Source organism: Octopus bimaculoides, chromosome 1, assembly GCF_046866305.1.
Source record: "Octopus bimaculoides isolate indiv1 chromosome 1, ASM4686630v1, whole genome shotgun sequence".
Classification (NCBI taxonomy): domain Eukaryota; kingdom Metazoa; phylum Mollusca; class Cephalopoda; order Octopoda; family Octopodidae; genus Octopus; species Octopus bimaculoides.
The window spans coordinates 24,359,075-24,366,574 of record NC_142928.1 but is presented as its reverse complement, the minus strand read 5'-3'; positions in this window follow the sequence as shown (position 1 = coordinate 24,366,574).

Sequence of the window (7,500 nt, the reverse complement as noted above, 5' to 3'; positions counted from 1 at the left end):
TAAAAAAGTTGCTTTGCATCCATAATGAGTAAAATATATTTAATTTTGTTGACCAGTGTTATTTATGCTTACGTCGATTCCTCTGTGGTGTTGTTTTGCATTTATAATAAAATAAATATATACACATAATAAAAAAATATATACAGTGCAGTACTGTTTCTACTTCGAGGATTTTTACCTATCGCGGCGGGGTGGGGGTGGGGGTGTACTCATTTTCAGCTGAGCAAAATGGAACAACAGGAAATGAAATATTTTGATGAAAATTAAAAAGAAAAAGGAAAAAAACAAGACGTCATCCGGTCTGGGAATCGAAAGTACAACCTTGCAACAATCGTGAGTCTAAAAATGTAACCCTAAATCCATGCGGCTTCAATATTTTCTGCAACAATCTTGAACTGCTTTCCATGCTACTCTTCCTACAAATATGAACCAATGCAAATATGTCAACTGTTTGTTGGTTTAAAATGGTCTGTAAATACTTGGCATAATGAAGAATATTTTCGATGCTGTGTCTAAGAAGAGATGAGTTAACCAGAAATTTACTTCTATGCACCACTGTATTGTGGCTAAAAGGGATGTCAGAACAGGAGAGATTGGCTGACTCACTGACTGAGTGTCGAATTTGCTAGACACTAACTTTTAAGTTAAATGTTCTTTCTTTAAAAAGGTTGTAATTATTCATTGGAACAATATCATCAAAAACTCTTTCTTTCGTCCACCCAGTCTCGCATTGATATATTCATTTACACATTTATTTATTCATTTACTAATTCTTTCGCTTATGCACTCACTCATATTCACTAATACATTCATTAACTCATTTACGGTCACATTCACTTACTGAACTATTCATACATTACATGATTAACTCATTCCCTTACTCGCTCATTCATTCATTTACTTCTCCCCTTATTAATTCACTCACACTTTGCTGTTGTCTCTCCTTACTCAGTTTTCCCTCATACGGAGAAACAATCGTAAAGACAGTCGTGTTAAGTAAGTAACATCATTTCCACGGGATTTTCTTGAAGATGTTACAAGTTGATACAAGCAAGAAAATGTACGACAGCAACAAAAACAAATAATTGTAGAAATGGGCTGTGTGGTTTGGAATCTCACTTCGAAACTATTTCGGCTCAATCCCAGTGTACACTACCTTGGATATAGATTTGGGTCGATCTTGTTTATGACTGAAATTTCATACAGGGTAACTGTGTGGAAAGCAGTCAGAAAGAAGAGATAATATCCGACTTAACGACACAATGTGGCCCTTGTGCGCCTTTAACAGAGTTCACTCTGTTGCGAGCATTCGGGGTAGGACTTTGATCAGTGGATAACCTCTTTCTTTCATTCGTCAAATCTCAGAAGCCTTGTGATAACTGATGAATACAGCCCTACCGCTTTCAATGAATTCATATATAAATAAAAGGTAACTGTGTCCCCTTTATAAAGCTCCTTGTGTCCATAATCATTTACTAATCATGCATTCAGTGCGGTTAGTAGACACACATATGCTTTGTAGACAACAACAGAAAAGAATTCCGTCTGGCTGACAAACCTTCGCTTACTGATGTGTTCCCAACTCAGGCACTTCTAAGAGCGTTCCAATGGATGACTTAACACTGAAAATTTTAGAAACAACATGCAAATCTCTTCCTCGAATCACACTTCACCATCTTAAGTAGACATATTGGGCATCGTGTACTGATATCGGAAATGCCGAAGAAATGCCGTTGAGCATTTCGTGCTAAAGATTCTGCCAGCCGCCTTAGTAGTAGTAGTAGTAGTAGTAGTAGTAGTAGTAGTAGTAGTAGTAGTAGTAGTAGTAGTGGTAGTTTCAAATTTTGGCATATGGCCAGTAATGAACAGGCAAGTGGGTACGTCGATTAGATCGACCCCAGTAGTCATCAACTAATACTTATTTTATCAACACCAAAAGAGATGAAAAGTGGAATTTGAACTCAGAACATGTAGACAGATGAAATGCAGCTAAGCATTTTGCCCGGTGTGCTAACGATTCTCCCAGCTCGCCGCCCTTAATAGTCCTTTCTGCTATAGGCACAAGGACTGAAATTTCACAGGAGGCGCTAAGTCGATTACATCGACCCCAGTGTTCAACTGGTACTTATTTTATCGACCCCGAAAGAATAAAAAAAGCAAAGATGACCTTGGCAGAATTTGGACTCAGAACGTAAAGGTGGTCAAAATAACACTAAGCATTTTGTCAGGCTTAGTAAAGTTTCTACTAGCTCACCACAAACGCTAGAGCAAGGTCACACTAGATAATGTAGTCCTTCATTCACGATGTCTGAATGAAAGATAGGAATGTTACGAATGGGCTGTTTATTTGTCATAATTCTTCTGCTCCATCATAGTCAATTTGGGACTAAATAGACTACAACGATAGCACAACTTTGTATTTGTTGAATTCGATCCTTTGTGCTATTGATAAGATATGAACATCCACTCTTTCATTATCCTCACACAGTACAACGGAATAGCATGTAACTTCAGTACGCAGTTATTTTCTTATTTTATGCACTTTATTGTTTATTGGGTGGAGGTAGACGGAAGTTAACATTCGCCGTCTCTAATTTTCTCGTATTCAAGATCTTATACTTTCTTTTTTTACTTGAAAATTAGATTGCTCACTTGAAATATAAGAAGCATGTTCTATATAGCTGTGAGCTGCGATCTGAAGTTCTTAAAAGAACGTTGATTTCATTAAATTACTCTTGGACTGATGAAATTTGACACAAGTATAGCTGCCAAAAAAATATTTTTACATATTTAATTGAAAAGATTTAACAAATCATTAGACTGAAATGAAAATTTGTATACTTGAAACCTTACTATAAAATATATCTTGGAGACATATCACAATTTCTGGGTTAAAACATAATACGTTTTGAAGAGTGACTATAGTTTCGAAAGAGTTAATCGTCGTCAAAGATAGTCTAATACTATCTTTCTTCCAAGACACGCCACCTTAAAACTATACAAAACATGTTGCTTAACTTAAAAGAGATTAATATAACTTTTAATACGAAAAAAAAAAAGCAGCTTTGATTCTGAGAAAACTAGACGATACAATAAAATACTAAATAGAAAATAAGAAAATGCAATTTGTATATTGGAATGATATAGTTTTGCATTCCACCACATGTTTAGTTTCAGTGTTGTGTTAGTGTTACAATACTATTTGGTAATTTCGCTCAGTTAGCTTAAAGAAAAAGAAAATGCAAATTGGTGGAAACAGGAGAAGAGAAGGCATAGCTATTAACAGGACAAAAGCAAGAATAACAAAGAGTGAGAATTCATTTAAGAGTCTCAGTAACAGAAAATACTAGCCGAGAAGATGTCGGTGTTTGTTTGCATTATTACGATTGGAAAGAGGTGAAACTGTTGATTGGTAATGTTGGAATAAATTACAGAATTGAATTAGAGCAAAGTTGTTGGCAGTTGCGTAGTCACATTGTGTAAGAATGGGAATTAAAGAGAGCCGGGAAGGGCCATAGAAATCATTTTTCCCCTTCTTTCTTTTTCTTCTTTAATTTATGTACTTATCTATGTATTTATCTATTTATTTTGTCCCTCTATTTATTTGACTGCTGCTGAAGTTGAAGTGAAAAGTATATCTGAGAAGGTTGATGTGAGTAATAGGAGGGATTAAGCTTTTGACAAGCAGGATATTAGTGGATGTTGGTGGGTGGAAACGAACATGAAACGAACCTCCTTTATTGTCAGTGCCTGGTTTTTTACTCGGTTCTATCATGCTAATTTCTTTTTATTTTTCCCTTTTCATTCTCTTTCGTTTATCCTCTTCCCCTTTATATACATACATACATACATACATACACGCACGTAGACATATATATATATATATATATATATATATATATATATATATATATAATCACATATACACTATACCACTATACTAAGAAGCATACACACACACGTGAGTGTGAATGTATTTGTATGTATATATGTATATATATATATGGAAGCACACACACACACGTGCACATACATATCTACACATGAGTGTGTGTATTGTGTGTATATGTGTGTGCCTAGCTGTCTGTCTGTCTCTATCTGTCTCTCAGTTTGTCAACTGTTCGTCTGTCTTGATGGATGTCCAAATAGCTTTCCTTTTTCATACATCTTTTTTGTACGTTTCCCTTTCTTTTTCTCTCTAATTTTCTTTGCCTATTTGCATCAATTTTTTTTCTTTCATTTCTTTTTTTTTTTTTTTTTTCAATTCTGTATCTTTTATCACTATATGGCTTCAACCTGGTCATCCATCCTCCCTCGTGCCTTTTATTTCTCTATCGCCAATACGAAGAAACGTCGCAACGTGTGCAGCAGTTTTATCCCGTTTTTTTTTTTTTATGGCGTTAAGCCGTTGAGAGACATTTTATCCTTTCAGCTATAATACTGATCTCTTACAAGGTTCGACCAACGGCAAGTTAGGAATTTCATACGTAGTAAACTTAACTGATGTGATTCACTATTCATATATTTACTGTAGTACAGCCAGCCGTCACTCACGAGCGAATATGGCTTAGCAGTATTGAACCACGTTTTCACTACCTGCTGAAGATGCTCCTGTCGTCCGAAGGCGCGTGACCTACAGGCTAATGTGTCGCTGTTTCGATTCCCGAAACGAGAGGAATGTTGTGATCTGGAACAAAACACTAATTTCATGTTACTCCAATCCATGTTACTCCAATTTCATGTTACTCCAATCCATGTTACTCCAATTTCATGTTACTCCAATCCATGTTACTCCAATTTCATGTTACTCCAATCTAAAATGAGTAACCCTGTGACGAACTGGATTCTCGTTGAGGAGGATGTTGTGATTTTGTTACATAAACGCCATGGAAACTTACCCTCTGTGTCCTAGGATTCGAGACGGTAATATCCAGGTGTTGTTCGTGATGATGATGTCTCGAGCAGACGTAAATAAATTCTCAGCCCGCTCGCACTTGATTCAGCGGAGCATTGTAGGCGTGACAGATGGTGAGGTGGGCAGAGCTGAACCAGCACTAGTCTAGTACTCATTACAGCTGCGTGGCAGACTGAATCAATGCGAAAGAAAAGTGCTTTATTTAAGGACACAATCCATCGCCATTAAATTCCAGCCTATAAATTGAACCTACAACCTTATGATCTCGAGCCGAGCACACTAACCACTAGATTCCTCCCCACCACCACTTTCATATTCATACATTGCTGACTGGTATATAAAGGATCGACAGTTCGTTTATTTGTCACAACTAGGTTCGAACAGTCACTGTCTTGTTCAATGGATCGGTTTTCTTAAAGAAAAAAAAAAAAACAGCAGATGCTATTTTCACGGTTCATTCTATACAACTTGAAAACTCCAGAAATTTGATCCACCCTGGAAGATTCCACATGATCTCTCGAGCTTATTGTAATAACAACCAACTTTTCTTCATACCACACACTTCCGTCTTGAAAAGAAACGACACGCTGGATAATGGAACCAGGTGAACAATATGTCTGGATAGACATCCAGGAATGTTTCCTAATACAAAAATTGAAACCACTCACCATTGTATGAAATCATTATTTTAAGAGACACTGGAGAAGAGAGGATCGGTTTGGCAGCAGACAATGTAATATTAGTCAAGAACTGGGTTTAATTAAATCGGGTATATTCCTCTTCCAAACTAATTGACTTGTATGCTTATATTAGAAATCGGTATTGGTTTAAAGTTGTTATCGGAAAACAATATTGTTACTGCCTCATTGTGTTTTGAAACAATCTCAGAATGACTTGTAATATTTTTTCTACAATGTAAGCTCGTTTCCTTTTGTTTTCTTTCGGAGTTTGGTCTGGAGGATGTAGCGTTGTTTAATGGCCTTTGCAGATCCTTCAAGATCATTGAGATCAACACACTTAATGTTTCTTCTTGAATAGTCGCACCCGCATAAAGATTACATGCCGGGAAATAATTCCAGAGGGCCGATGTTATAAGACTTTGGATTGGGCGCTGAGATCTGGAGGGTTTATGATAATGAGAATAAAAAAAGTAGGGTGAGCTGAGGCTGTTTGTGCGAAGTTGTCTCGAAACCTCCCCAAACCGAGTAGCGACTGCAAGTCAATCTGACAAGCAGCCTGTTCGAATGAGGAATATGATAGCTGTGAGTGTAGAATAACGCTGTCCCGAATGTTGGAGTAGTACATCTGTGTGAGTCTCACCTATACTTTGTAGAGGACTGAAGTATCTGAGGACTATGAAAAGAAAGGTCAAATTCTATGACGCAGATGTTGCTATAGTGAGAATGCACATTCGCTAGATGAGACTATTGGTGATGGTATGACTTTCTAATTATTAACGCTCCGTAAACAAGGCGGCTCTTGTTTATGGGCAGAGCGAGAAATACGATAGGGATTTCTTGACATATGCAGAAATTGTGTGGTTGTGCTACAGGAGAAATGATTAGCATTGCGTCATTGAAGTGTATATTACGAAAGCTGCTGTTCAGAGCGTCAGTGCAAACCGGCCGTGATGTGCCTAAGCTGCACGTCGTTGATACAAGCATCAAGATTCGTTGATACAAGCATCAAGAATGAAGAGTTGCATCATCTGCATTGTTGGTGATTACGGTAAATTTGTGCAGGATAAATATTGTATGGAAAACAATAAAATTTGGGACGTATGAAATTTAATAAATTGCATCTCAGAAAGAGAGAGAGAGAGAGAGAGAGAGAGAGAGAGAGAGAGAGAGAGAGAGAGAGAGAGAGAGAGAGAGAGAGCTTTATCAGTATACTCTATGATAGTGTGATGTGAGAGGAAGCACCCATTCCAAGAGATGAAAAAAGAATAACTCTCTGGTGAGGGAACTCGTGTACTAGACACAAGCAATGTCAAGTGCAACAACACTGTTTACACCAAAGGAAAGCAGGTGAGTGACAAAGGAAAGCAGATCGAAGAGATGTTGAATCTTGGAGAGTAGTAGCAGGCGGAAATATATTTAAATGAGTGGGAGAGATAGTGTTTGATGTTGTTATTGGAAGCCGTAGTAATTGATATCTAGGCGAGAGAAATGAGATTCAGGAAAAGTAGAACTTATGTATGTGCAGACGTCATCTCTTAGTGTGAAGTTACGCAATTGTGTTACGCAAATGAGCAGATGTTGTTTGCTTGTTAGTAACGACGGATATGTAAGACCTAGATTGCATAAGAAAAAAAATGGATATTTTATGTAGCAGATGTCTGCGTCAAGTTGAATCTGGATTCTTTTATTTATTTATTTTTTTCGATTCTTTGAATGACGCCAGCCAAAATCTGACCAATGGCTTTTTCCTTGTAAACATGTAGACATTCTTGGTAACTGGTCAAAACAACTCGCAGATGTGATGGAATCAACACAAACCTATCCAGTCAAGTTTGTTATTGGCAAACAAAAATCAGTGATATTAAGCAAACTCGATCTGGTGAGCCGTCCAGTAAGCAGCAAACT